This window comes from Trichechus manatus, unplaced genomic scaffold, assembly GCF_000243295.1.
Source record: "Trichechus manatus latirostris isolate Lorelei unplaced genomic scaffold, TriManLat1.0 scaffold00140, whole genome shotgun sequence".
In the NCBI taxonomy this organism is placed as follows: Eukaryota; Metazoa; Chordata; class Mammalia; order Sirenia; family Trichechidae; genus Trichechus; species Trichechus manatus.
The window spans coordinates 6848454-6860427 of NW_004444076.1; the positions used below are offsets into that span (position 1 = coordinate 6848454).

At 36.4% G+C, this 11974-nt stretch overlaps 1 protein-coding gene across 1 annotated transcript in view; it reads right to left on the bottom strand.

Moving 5' to 3' along the window:
• The window catches only part of GRM5 (glutamate metabotropic receptor 5), a 377245-nt gene that overhangs the window by 18289 nt on the left and 346982 nt on the right, over positions 1-11974 (bottom strand). The gene's annotated exons all lie outside the window — the stretch shown is intronic.

An 11974-nucleotide genomic window follows, 5' to 3' on the forward strand; every position in this document is an offset into this window, starting at 1 on the left:
GACTGCCTAAATTGTGGAGGGTGGCTTATCAGAATTGGCAATGCCTCACTCCTGGAGGGAGCCAAAAGCTTCATCTACAATAAAGTGTGAGATTCCCAACATTAATCTGCTATTTGGTATATCAGGATGAGCCCTTATATTTGAATGAAAATTTTCAAAGCCAAAATGCTTTCACAGAAATAATTTGTTTTACTTATCAGTTTAAGCTTGTGGGGTAGATAAAATAGGTAGTGTTATCTACATCTATGAAATGAGGAAACCATGACTTAACTGACTTAACCAAAGTCACAAGTCAGTGGAGATTAACCGCCAATAGCGCTTGCACGTAATCATTTCCTTTCTAAAACTGGGGCTGGAAATGATACCACTTTTTCCATGTTCCTGTATTCAATAGGTAAAGATAAAGTGAGTTACTAGCATATTTAGTAGACGTCTTTACCTTGAAATAGTCACATTATTTATAGTTTTTTTTCCTGCTGTCTCAAAATTAATATAAAATGCAACAAAATGAAAATAATTATTGGTTCTGAGGTACAGGCCTTTTATTTTCTTCTTCTCTTCTAAGATGTTAGCAATATTTAATATTAGACTGAAAATGGCTCCTTATATCAAGCTAAATACGTATATAATAAATTGATTTATTCAGTAGACATTAACTGAGCATCTGTCGAGTTCCAGGATATGGGCTTTGTACGAGCAAAGAAGGAGAGAACTCATCCACAGGTCCTGCCTCATAGAGTCTAGTTGGAGAAGGAAGGAAAAAAGATAGTATGTACATGAGTAACTTTAGGTCTAGGCCATAAACAATAGAGGACAAATATTGAAAGACTTTGTCAGAGGAGGTGAAGCATCAAAACAAACCAGAATGAGTAGCCTTTATTTCACCAAGAAAACTGCTCTTTAAAATGAATCCTTGTAAAGTACCAGTCAAATCATCACATGCCACTCCACACTTGAACAGAAATATTTTCTGATTATTTTTGATTTGGGTTGCATGACCAGAATACTGCTTTACAGCTTAATTTGATCAATAGAATTATTAATGGTCATTTAGTTCCTTACAAAGGGGGTGCTTAAAGTACTCTTAAATATCTTGTTGTAGACTAGTTGCCAGTTAATCATTTAAATTTTTCATAGATAAGTCAGGGCACCTGTACTCTTCATGCTTGTAAACTCTTCTGTCTCTCTCTCTCTTTCTTGTATATACACACTCTGCTAGGTGACCCCGTTTATGAAATAAATCCTAAACTTCCCATTTTGTCAGAACTCAACCTCGGTAAAAGTTTTCACAAATAAAACGTTTTCTGATAAAGTAAGACATATCTTAGATTTTGGGGAACTTTCCAGTAGTTCTCATATTCAGAACATGGTGAAATTGCCATTTGTACAAATTGGCAAGCTCATCTTTGCTTTCAGATGGGGCCCTTCTTGCCTAACTACAACTTTGTAATTATAGCTTAATTATGTTCACCAGATACCTAAATGCATCACATTTTCATTCATTCATTCACTTATTCATTATTCCATTCACCAGTAATGTGCTGTTCAGAGTAACTAATAATACTTCAATAGTCTCCACTGCAGATGTACAATTCTTTCTAATTTCGTTTATTTCAAAAATATGAACTGACAATTGGAAATAGTTTAAGATTTTCATAATTTATAGCCTATATATAAAATAGCAATTAAAATAATTTAATTTTTATAAAATATGTCTTTTAGACACACACATACGCACATACGATATGCTTACTAGGCACTGTTGAAGTGCGTTACAAATATTAACTCATTTTTAAATATAATGCTTAGTTTACTGTAATATATTCAAAGCTATAATTTATATACAATATATAATATAATAATTATAATAACAGAATATTGAGTGTGCCAGGCATTTTTCTGTACATTATCCCCAATTCTTAAAACAATCCTACAAAAACAAACCAAAAAAACCAAACCTTTGCCGTTGAGTCAATTCTGACTCATAGCAACCTATGGGACAGAGTACAGCTGCCCCATAGAGTTTCCAGGGAGCAGCTGGTGGATTTGAACTGCCGACCTTTTGGTTAGCAGCCAAGCTCATAACCACTGTGCCACCAAGACTCCAAATAGGTGCTATTATCCTCATTCGAGGAGGTAGACATTGATAATCAGAGTGTCTGTGAGCCCAAGTTCACATTGTTTGAGTGGGGAACCCAAAAAATTGGCTTTTCTGATTCTAAACTCAAGTTATTTTCATTAAAATTCATTCTAAGTAAACAATGTCAGTAATCTTATAAACAAAACTACAAATGCTTATTTTCCCTTTTCCCTTTCCTGGCGCCATTTTGCAATGAGGAGAAGAATTAACAAGGACATCCAGTGGAGGACTTGGTGAAAGGACTTTGAATTTTTCCCCTTCATTTGTGTCCATATAGATGGTACTACAAGGAGCCCTGGTGGCAGAGTGGTTTAAGTGCTTGCTTGCTAACCGAAAGGTCAGCAGTTGAACCCGCAAGCTGCTCTGCAGGAGAAAAATGTGGCAGTCTGCTTCTGTAAAGCAGAAGCCTTGGAAACCTTATGGGACAGTTCTACTCTTCTATAGGGTCACTGTGAGTTGGAATTGACTTGACAGCGATGTGTTTAGATATACTACACATGTTTACTTTATATCATTCAAAATCATTTACTGGATGTTCCATGTGCTATACATTGTGATAAGGAGCATATGGGTGACTCAAACACAAACCTGTGCCATTGTTCACAGTCTTGAGTGGGAGCATGAAATGTAAACAGATCATCTTGAAACAATGTGTGTGAGAAATTTTATGGTAGAAATAAATATAGGACAGGCTACCTAACCCAGACTAGAATGGCAGGGAGAACTTCAGCAAGATATGATGCCTAAGATTAACGAATGAGTAGGGGTACACCGTGCAGAGATGGGTAGGCAAGAAGAAGAAGAAAAAAAATCAGCAGGAAACACATGGAGAGACTTCACAGCATGCTGTGTATAGGGAAATGCTGTTTAGTATTTTGTAATATGTGTAAAATAAGGGAAGGTAAGATAGATAATAAAGATGGTGAGGTATATAAAAGCTAGAACATGGGTGAATTTATCTTGTAGGTTATGAAATGCTGCTGTGAGATCTTTAAGATAGGGAAAAAGCTGTTGAAATTTAGATAGATTACTATGGGCTTGAGGGAACAAAACTAGAGATAGATTCATGTTACTGCGATAATCCATGTGAGAGATGATGAGATAATGCCTTAAGGTAGTGATGTTACAGATGAAAGTACAGTTTTCAAAATATTTAGGAGGTAAAGTGAATAGAATTTATTGGCTAATGAGTGTAAGGGAGAGAAGTTTAGAATGCTATCACAGTTACTGCCTTGGGTGGTACAATTAAATGAGTTAAGAGTATACAGAGAAGGAGTATATTTGGGGGAGTTTCATTTTGGAATAATGGGTTTGAGATACTGATAGAACGTCCAAGTGGACATGTTCAAGAGATAGGTTGATATAAGAATTCGGAGTTTAGGGAACTATTATACACTTGGGAGCCATCAGCATACTAATGGTTGAAAATGCCATGAGAATGGCTGAAAGTGTTCACAGAGAGCAGATAGACAATAAAGTCAGTGGAGAAAACGGAATTACAGACTTGCTTGCTGTACTTGTTCTAAAACTTCTACAACACTGTTAATGTAAGCATTCCCTCAAAATAATTACTGAGTACCTATCTTATGCTGGACACTGAGTTCAGGGTTCTTCAATCTGGTAGTTTTCTCAGTGTCCAGACTTACAGATTTGTGCTCAAAATGGCTTTGACAATTTGGTTTCTAGGCCATAACGTTTGCATGGAAAACTCTCACAGTAGTTTTAATATATTTCAGAATGACTTGTTCTGAAATAAGCTTTAGTTGCCTTTCCTGAAGATTATTTTTTTAAACTTCCTTTCACACCTCTTTTGTCCAGGAAGATCCAGCTCCTTTTTACTTTGTTCTACAAGGACCCACCTTCATCTGGTGAATATAAAAGATGTGGGACAAGAATCACTCAGGATTGAATAGTAAATGTAATTTCTCCATAATGATTTGGATTAAAAACTTCATTTATTCACTCATTTTCCTGTTCTCTACTAATATCTACTGAACTTTACTGAAATGTACATGTTGGCTGTGTGGTCCAGGGTAGGCAAATGAGTCCAGAATGAGGTGAGAGACTAGAATAAAATGAAGAAGTCAAGAGAATAAACTTGTATATTAGGTAAAATAGCAGGTATTGGCAGAATAATACCTGAAGCTAGAGGGAAAGGAGAAAGTGTGCTATTGTGTGATGTGAGGGAGATCCAGGTAACAACAAGTTTGGGAGCATAGGATAGCCAAAATGGTGGGTGTAACTGCATTAGAATTCAGTCATTCGAACTGAAAAATAAACAATGAGTCTATGGTGATAGTTTGTTCTTTCTGTGGGTGCTAAAGTAACCCAGAATGATAGCAGTGCTTGAGATGGACAGAAATTCTTTACCTAGAGGTCGCTCAGCAATAAATAGTAGTTATAAATAAAGTTGAAAGACAGAAGGACAGCTAGAAGTCATAAGCCTTAAAGTAGGTGAAGTTTTACATTTCTTTGTATAGGAGTGTGGAATATATCTAAAAACAGTATTGAATTGCTAAACCCTACCTATGTAGTCTGTGGAATATTTATTGTTTTTATTGTAATAAGTGTAAAATAAGGGAAGATATATAGATTAAGTAACCTTACATGAAAGAGTTACAGGGGAAAAGATGTCCTTAGAACAGAAGCAGGTTTTAGGTTAAAAAAGACAGTATCTGGAATGTTTAATGAAGAGATTGAAGATGATGAGGGATTTATCACAAAAAAAAAAAAGCAAAAAAAAAGCAGACAAGCCTTTGAATAGTTTGGAAGGAAAAGGTCCAGTGAATGAAGCCAGGACCAATATGTTTAAGTGGTTTTGCCCAACATAATAGGTATTTCTGAGATGCTAAGAAGATTCCTTTTACCACACGTATTCAATCTGTATAATGAGCAAATAATCTGAGAAGCTGGAGTATATGAAGAACATGGCATCAGGATAGGAGGAAGACTCATTAAAAACCTGTGTTATGCAGATGACACAACCTTGTTTGCTGAAAGTGAAGAGGACTCGAAACACTCACTGATGAAGATTAAAGACTATAACCTTCAGTACAGATTGCACCTCAACATAAAGAAAATAAAAATCCTCACAACTGGACCAATAAGCAACATCATGATAAATGGAGAAAAGATTGACGTTGTCAAGGATTTCATTTTACTTGGATCCACAATCAACGCCCATGGAAGCAGCAGTCATGAAATCAAAGGACATGTTGCATTGCATAAACCTGCTGCAAAAGACCTCTTTGAAGTGTTAAAAAGCAAAAATGTCACCTTGAGGACTAAGGTGTGCCTGATCCAAGCCATAGTATTTTCAGTCACCTCATATGCATGTGAAAGCTGGGCAATGAATAAGGAAGACCAAAGAGGAATTGATGCCTTTGGATTATGGTGGCGGTAAAGAATACTGAATATACTGTAGACTGCCAGAAGAAAGAACAAATCTGTCTTGAAAGAAGTACAGCCAGAATGCCCCTTAGAAAGGAAGATGGTGAAACTTCATCTCACATACTTAGGACATGTTATCAAGAGGGACCAGCCCCTGGAGAAGGACTTCATGAGTGGTAAAGTAGAGGGTCAGCAAAAAAGAGGAAGACCCTCAGCAAGATGGATTGACACAGTGGCTGCAATGATGGGCTCAAACGTAGCAACACTTGTGAGGATGGTGCAGGACTGCTTAGTGTTTTACTCTGTTGTACATAGGGTCACTGTGAGCCAGAACCGACTCAATGGCACCTAACAAGGAAGATTCCACTTAGCACTTCTCTCACCTTCCCCTGATTCCAAGGAACAAAGGTTCTCCATCCTGCATGAGTGAGGAGGCTCATGATGCAGATGCTCTCGTGAGTAGATATCACATGGCATGTTCAAAGGGGTGTTTTCTGATCGATATTGCAGACTCTCTGAGAACAGACTTGGTTAGAGATGAGTGGGGAAAAACAGACTAGAGATCTGGATATCTCAATAGTAGAGGAGAAAAAAGACGTAAAAAGGGAAAGCTGAAGGTACTGATTTACGTTTCTCTGAATCCACGGTTTTGTCAGTGGCTTTCCTGCTTGAGATTTTGTTTCTTCCAATAGATACAATTAGGTTGAGAAATGATTTTCTCCTACTACCTTCTCTCCCACACTGACTCTGTTATGCCCCATACTCCACTCTACTGTGCATGCCTTGAAGGGGTATTTAGTTAATTCTTCTGAACTTTTACAACATCTAGCTCATTTTATAGTCCCAATCTGGGTATCATTCAGTTTAGTGAAAAACACACGGAGATATTTTTTCATATGTCGAGAAAAACCACTGTACATATTTTTCACTTCCTTCTGTCATGCTTTAAAGTATTCGGAGAAAAATACAATTTTCTCTGTCTAAGAAATCTGTGCAAGGGAAATGGAAAAAAATGTTGGATATTTTCCTGTACATTGTAGGTGTAAATTTTAATAATTCAGTATGAAATGGACACCAGTGGGTGCAGGAGGGTAAGGTTGAGGAGTAAGTCGGTAGGAGTATATTCTTCAAGGAAATCTCTAATTTAAACCATTATAGATGTATCTCGTTTATAAAGCAAATTTAAAACCTCTTTTTCTCCAGTTACTTTCTATTCTTCAGGAGAATAGAAGTATGACATGAACAGATAAAAATTATATGGAAGGAAAAGAGTATTTCTTGGCCAATAAAATGTAAAAAAGGTAAACGTTGAGTGAGGGATACTTGATAGTTACAGGATAATGTCATAGAAAATACTGTAAGCGTTTTTCATTTCATACCAAATCACAGTCTATCAGTCAGTGTTTCAGGGCTGAGCTTGATCATAAGCCTGGAAGACTAGGGGGAAAAATCAGAGTGAATAACTCTGAACATAGTGCCAAAACATGTAAATCCTCAACAAATATTCTGTAAATGAATGCATGTATGAATAAATGAATGGGATGAAAAAGTAACTTTAGGGGCTATCAAATCTCTAAAAGGCTTTGTTATTGTTTGTTTTGTTTTCTAAAAGAATAAATGTAAACTGAAGCAACTTTCTAGAGTTTGGTTAAGAGACTAGGGAAGCAGAGAAAAGATAGAAGTCTGCATAAAAGTATGACCAATGTAGGGAGTTTTGATATAAAATAATAATAAAAGGAGGAAAGAACACACTCTTTCACTCAGTTTGTAATCAAACAGTCACCAGATTCTGTAGGCTCCATTTTCAAAACATATCCAGAATCTGACCATTTCTTACCACCTCATCTATTTACCACTCAGGCCCAAGCTACCATCTTTTCTTACCTTGAAAATTACAGTAGCTTTCTAACTGGTCCCTTCCCCACCCAGACAAACCCTGTCCAACTTCCACATAGCAACCAGAGTAATCCTGTCAAAACATCAACTTTTCATGTCACTTCTCTGCTTAAAACCCTGTTTCCCATCTTTCTAAGTAAAACCTAAATTTCTTATAATGATTTGCAAGGCCTTACATGATCTCCACCCTCCCCCATTACCTCTCTGTTCCCATAACTGCTATATCTTCCCTTGTCCACTCTGTTTCAGCCACACTAATCTTCTCGTTGATAGAAGATGCTGGGCATCCTCTTGCTGTAGTGACGTTGCTTTGGCCATTTCCTCTGTCTTCAGTGATTTCCCCCACAGATATGTTCTCTTAACTCTTTGCCCAGATGTCACTTTCTCAATACTATCTGTCATGATCACCATATTTAAAAGTACCACTGTCACCCCTACTCTTCTGTTACAATTTCCTGCTTTCTTTGTAAGCACTAGCCAACATAAATTATATTTTACTTTATTGTATTTACTGTTTGTTTTTCCCCATCCAGTGGAATGTAAGCTCTATGAAACCATAGATTTTGGATTGTTTTCTTTGCTGTGATACCTGGAAAATGAAGGCAGGCCTGTCGAGTTATGGTCTCATAGGTTTTGCTGTGTGTATGTGCGTGCGTGTAGTCATTCCTAAAGAAGCAAGTTAATAACAAATACTTTAGTTCTTTAGTTTTACGTAGGTGTTAGTATCCCTTTAAATATTTTTCTTATTTATATCTACCACTATATATTAAAAATATGTGAGTCTTCATAGAGTTAGGTTTGTACAGAAAAAAAAGAGGGAATAGACTGGGTATAACAAATTATTGTTTTCTCAGTAACAGACATTTAGAGAAAGCCTAAACAATTGGCTGTTAGAACCATGGTACAAACACCACTATTCACTTATAGGAAGCTATGCTAATTATAGGTACAGGCAGTTCCTATCGGTTTAGTGCTGCAGTCTCAAATTGTTTAAGTAATGGGCAATATCACAAGGCAGAACACTGAAGCCCTATAGGTACTTCAATAAGGCAGAATTGGCATTGACTGTATGTATTTGCCAAAGATTTCTCTCAATTATCTTTCACATCACTACACTTAGGAGATGCCAAGAAAATAAAAGTTTAGTGTCCCCACGTGTTTGTCCCTATCCTAGTCAGTTATAGATCCACATAACCTTGTTATGATTCCAGTTAATGATGCTTTTGTAATTCTCCAGGCACCATCCTATTTGAGCTTGATTATAGCAGATTTTCGAGCTGGTTTATACCTCTTAACTCTCTCTTCCCCTTTGCCTTCTTAGCTTTGGACATAATGTTTCTGACCTTAGTTTTCAATCTTGACTTTTCTCCAGTGATTGGTCTCCACTTTTCCTTTGTACTTTTAAGTACAAAGCTTTGCAAAAACTTTGGATGCATTCAATTCTATTCCCCTGTTAGTTCCTAGAACAGTAGCCTAGACCCTCCTCCAGCTTTTGGACCCCAGGTGAAGTTTGGATCAAACAACTACCTACTCATAGGTGGTATCTTTTGCAATCACCCCCAGACACAATTGCTAATTCTAATCCTCTCAACAAATTCTTTAATGTAATAACTATTATCGCCATCTTTCATATAAGGATCCTGTAGCTCAGAAAGTTTCAGCAATGTGGTTAAGGCCATAGCTAGAAAGTCACAGAACTGGGATTAAAAACTAGGTGTTTTACCTCCAAAGCTCATTTTTTCTTTTTTTTGTGGGGCATGAGAGTTTATTCCTTTGATATCTTTACTGTAACAAACCAGAATTAGTTATTTTAGAAAATATTCATAAAGTTATGTTGTGAGTAACCCCTTTACATACCTTCCTGATGAGAATTTTTTAAATTAAAAATGTGTTATTTCTAGATACCTATATGGTGATAAATATATCTCTTTACACACAATATTTCATGGGAACATAAGCTACATCACTCTTTTTTCTCTACTTTCCCTTTCAACTCATATTGCTAAACGCGATCTTTGAAGGTCTACTCTTTTCTGGTTATACTAGTTTTTTTTTTTTTTTTTAGTAATATTTTATTAGGTTTTATTAAGTTTACACAGCAAGTTACGTTCCCCTTTGACAATTTCCACACAAACTGATCAATGACATTAGTTACATTTTTCACGTTGTGTCAACATTCTCATTAATTGTGTTCTGGTTGTTCCATTTCCAGTACTCTAGTTTCCCCACCCCCTTATCTTCTCATCATTGCTTTGGATTAAATGTTGACCTTTTGGACTCACACAGATGTTTTTTTAGTAGAGCACCAATCTAACAAGTAATAGCCTTTATTTTGTGTGTCACTCTGCTTTTCTGTTAAAAGGTGATCTCAGGAGGTAGTTTTGGTTCAAGGTTTCCAGAGTGTCTCAGGACAGTAGTCTTAGGGAGTCCTCTGGTCTCAGTGGTCCACTTAATCTGGCCATTTTTATGAATTTAAGTTTTGTTCTACATTTTTATCCCATTCTAACTAGCACTACTGTGGTCCTGGTCAGATTGGTCAGTGGTGGTAGCCAGGCACCATCTAGTTCTTCTGGTCTCAGGTTACTTGAAGTTGTGGCTCTTGCAGGCTATCAGCATTACAGAATTGTTTCTTCTCTGTGATTTTGATTACTTTCTTACTGTTTTACTTCTGACAAGTAGAGACCAGTAGTTGTATCTTAGATGGCCACTGTCAAGCTTTTAAGACCCCAGATGCTACTCACTTCACTAGGATGCAGAACATGAACTTTGTGAACTATATTATGCCAATTGACAAAGTTGTCCCATGAGACTAAGGTCCTAAGCCTTCAAACTTAGAAAACCAGTCTCACGATGTGTTCGGTTATGTCTGAGAAGTATCTGTAATTGTGTCTTCTATGAATATATGTGCCTGCACACACATATCTGTACTTACATGTACATATATATACTTTTCTCTGTGAACACTTATGTATACACCTGTACCTACCCATATACTTATATGCCTATATACATACATATGTGACCATACACTCATTTTTTGGTCATTGTTGGTATTGTTGCCAAATTATATATGTCAGTTTCTTTAATACAAACATCCTTTTCTCTTGAGCGCTTCTTAGTGACATCATTTACTTTGGTCAAGCTGTGCTAACTACACCCACATTCAGTGCCACTTTTCCCATCACCAAAAATAACAAGTATTTATGATCTAGAGCATGCCTCCCCCTCCCTTTCCTCCTCTCCCTGATAACCAATATTGAACATTGGTCTCTTAATGTCTATTCTAGTCTTCTTATAAAAGAGGGATCATACAATATTTATCCTTATGTGCTTGACTTATTTCACTTAGCATTATGCCCTCCCAGCCCATCCATGTTATAATATGTTTCATGGACTCATCATTGTTCCTTATGGTCACATATTATTCCATTGTACGTATGTACCACATTTTACTTATCCATTCATCTGCTGATGGGAACTTTGTTTTTTTCCTTTTTTTCATGTTTTGAATAAAGCTGCAATGAACATAGGAGTGCACATATCTGTTCATGTCACTACTTTCAGGTCTCTAAGGTACAGTATATCCCTAGGAGTGGGATTGCTGGATCATAGTGTAGTTCTATTTCTAGTTTTTTGAGAAAGCGCCACATTGTTTTCCACAGCGGTTGTACCGTTTTACATTCCCACCAGCAATGGATAAGGGTTCCAATCTCCCCACATACTCACCAACGTTTGTTGTTATCTTTTTTTTTATCAATGCCATTTTAGCCTGTGTGAGATGGTATCTCATTGTAGTTTTGATTTACATCTCTCTAATGATCATGAACATATCTTCATGTGTTTGTTGGTTGCTTAGATGTCTTTTTTGGTGAAGGTTCTGTTCATGTCCTTTGCTCATTTCATAATTGGTTTGTTTGTCTTTTTGTTATTCAGTTGTTGACGTTTTCTATAAATTTTAGAGATTAGACCCTTATCTGATGTTGTTTCTGAAGATTTTTTTTCCAGTCTATCGGTTCTCTTTTTACTCTTTTCATAATGTCTTTTGATGAGCATTAGTTTTTAATTTTTATGAGATCCCCTTTATCTATTTTGTCTTTTAGTCATGCATTTATTGTTATGTTTGTTATCCTATTTCTACAAAATATTAGGTCCCATAGTTTTCTCCCAGGAATTTTATAGTTTTAGTTTTAACATTTAGGTCCTTGATTCCTTTTGAGTTTAATTTCTGTATATGGTGTGAGGTATGGGTCCTGTTTCATTTTTCTGCATGTGGATATCCAGTTTTGCAGCACCATTTATTAAACAGACTGCTTTTCCCCCATTGAATGTGTTTTGACCCCGTGTCAAAGATCATTTGTCCATAGAGGGCTGGGATTAATTTTTTTTTTAATTGTACTTCAGGTGAAGGCTTACAGAAAAAATAGTATCTCATGAAACAGTAGTACACATATTGTTGTATGACATTGGTTAACAACCCCACAACATGTCAACCCTCTCCCTTCTCGACCTTTTTTTTTGGTGAAAATATACATAGCCAAAGATATACCA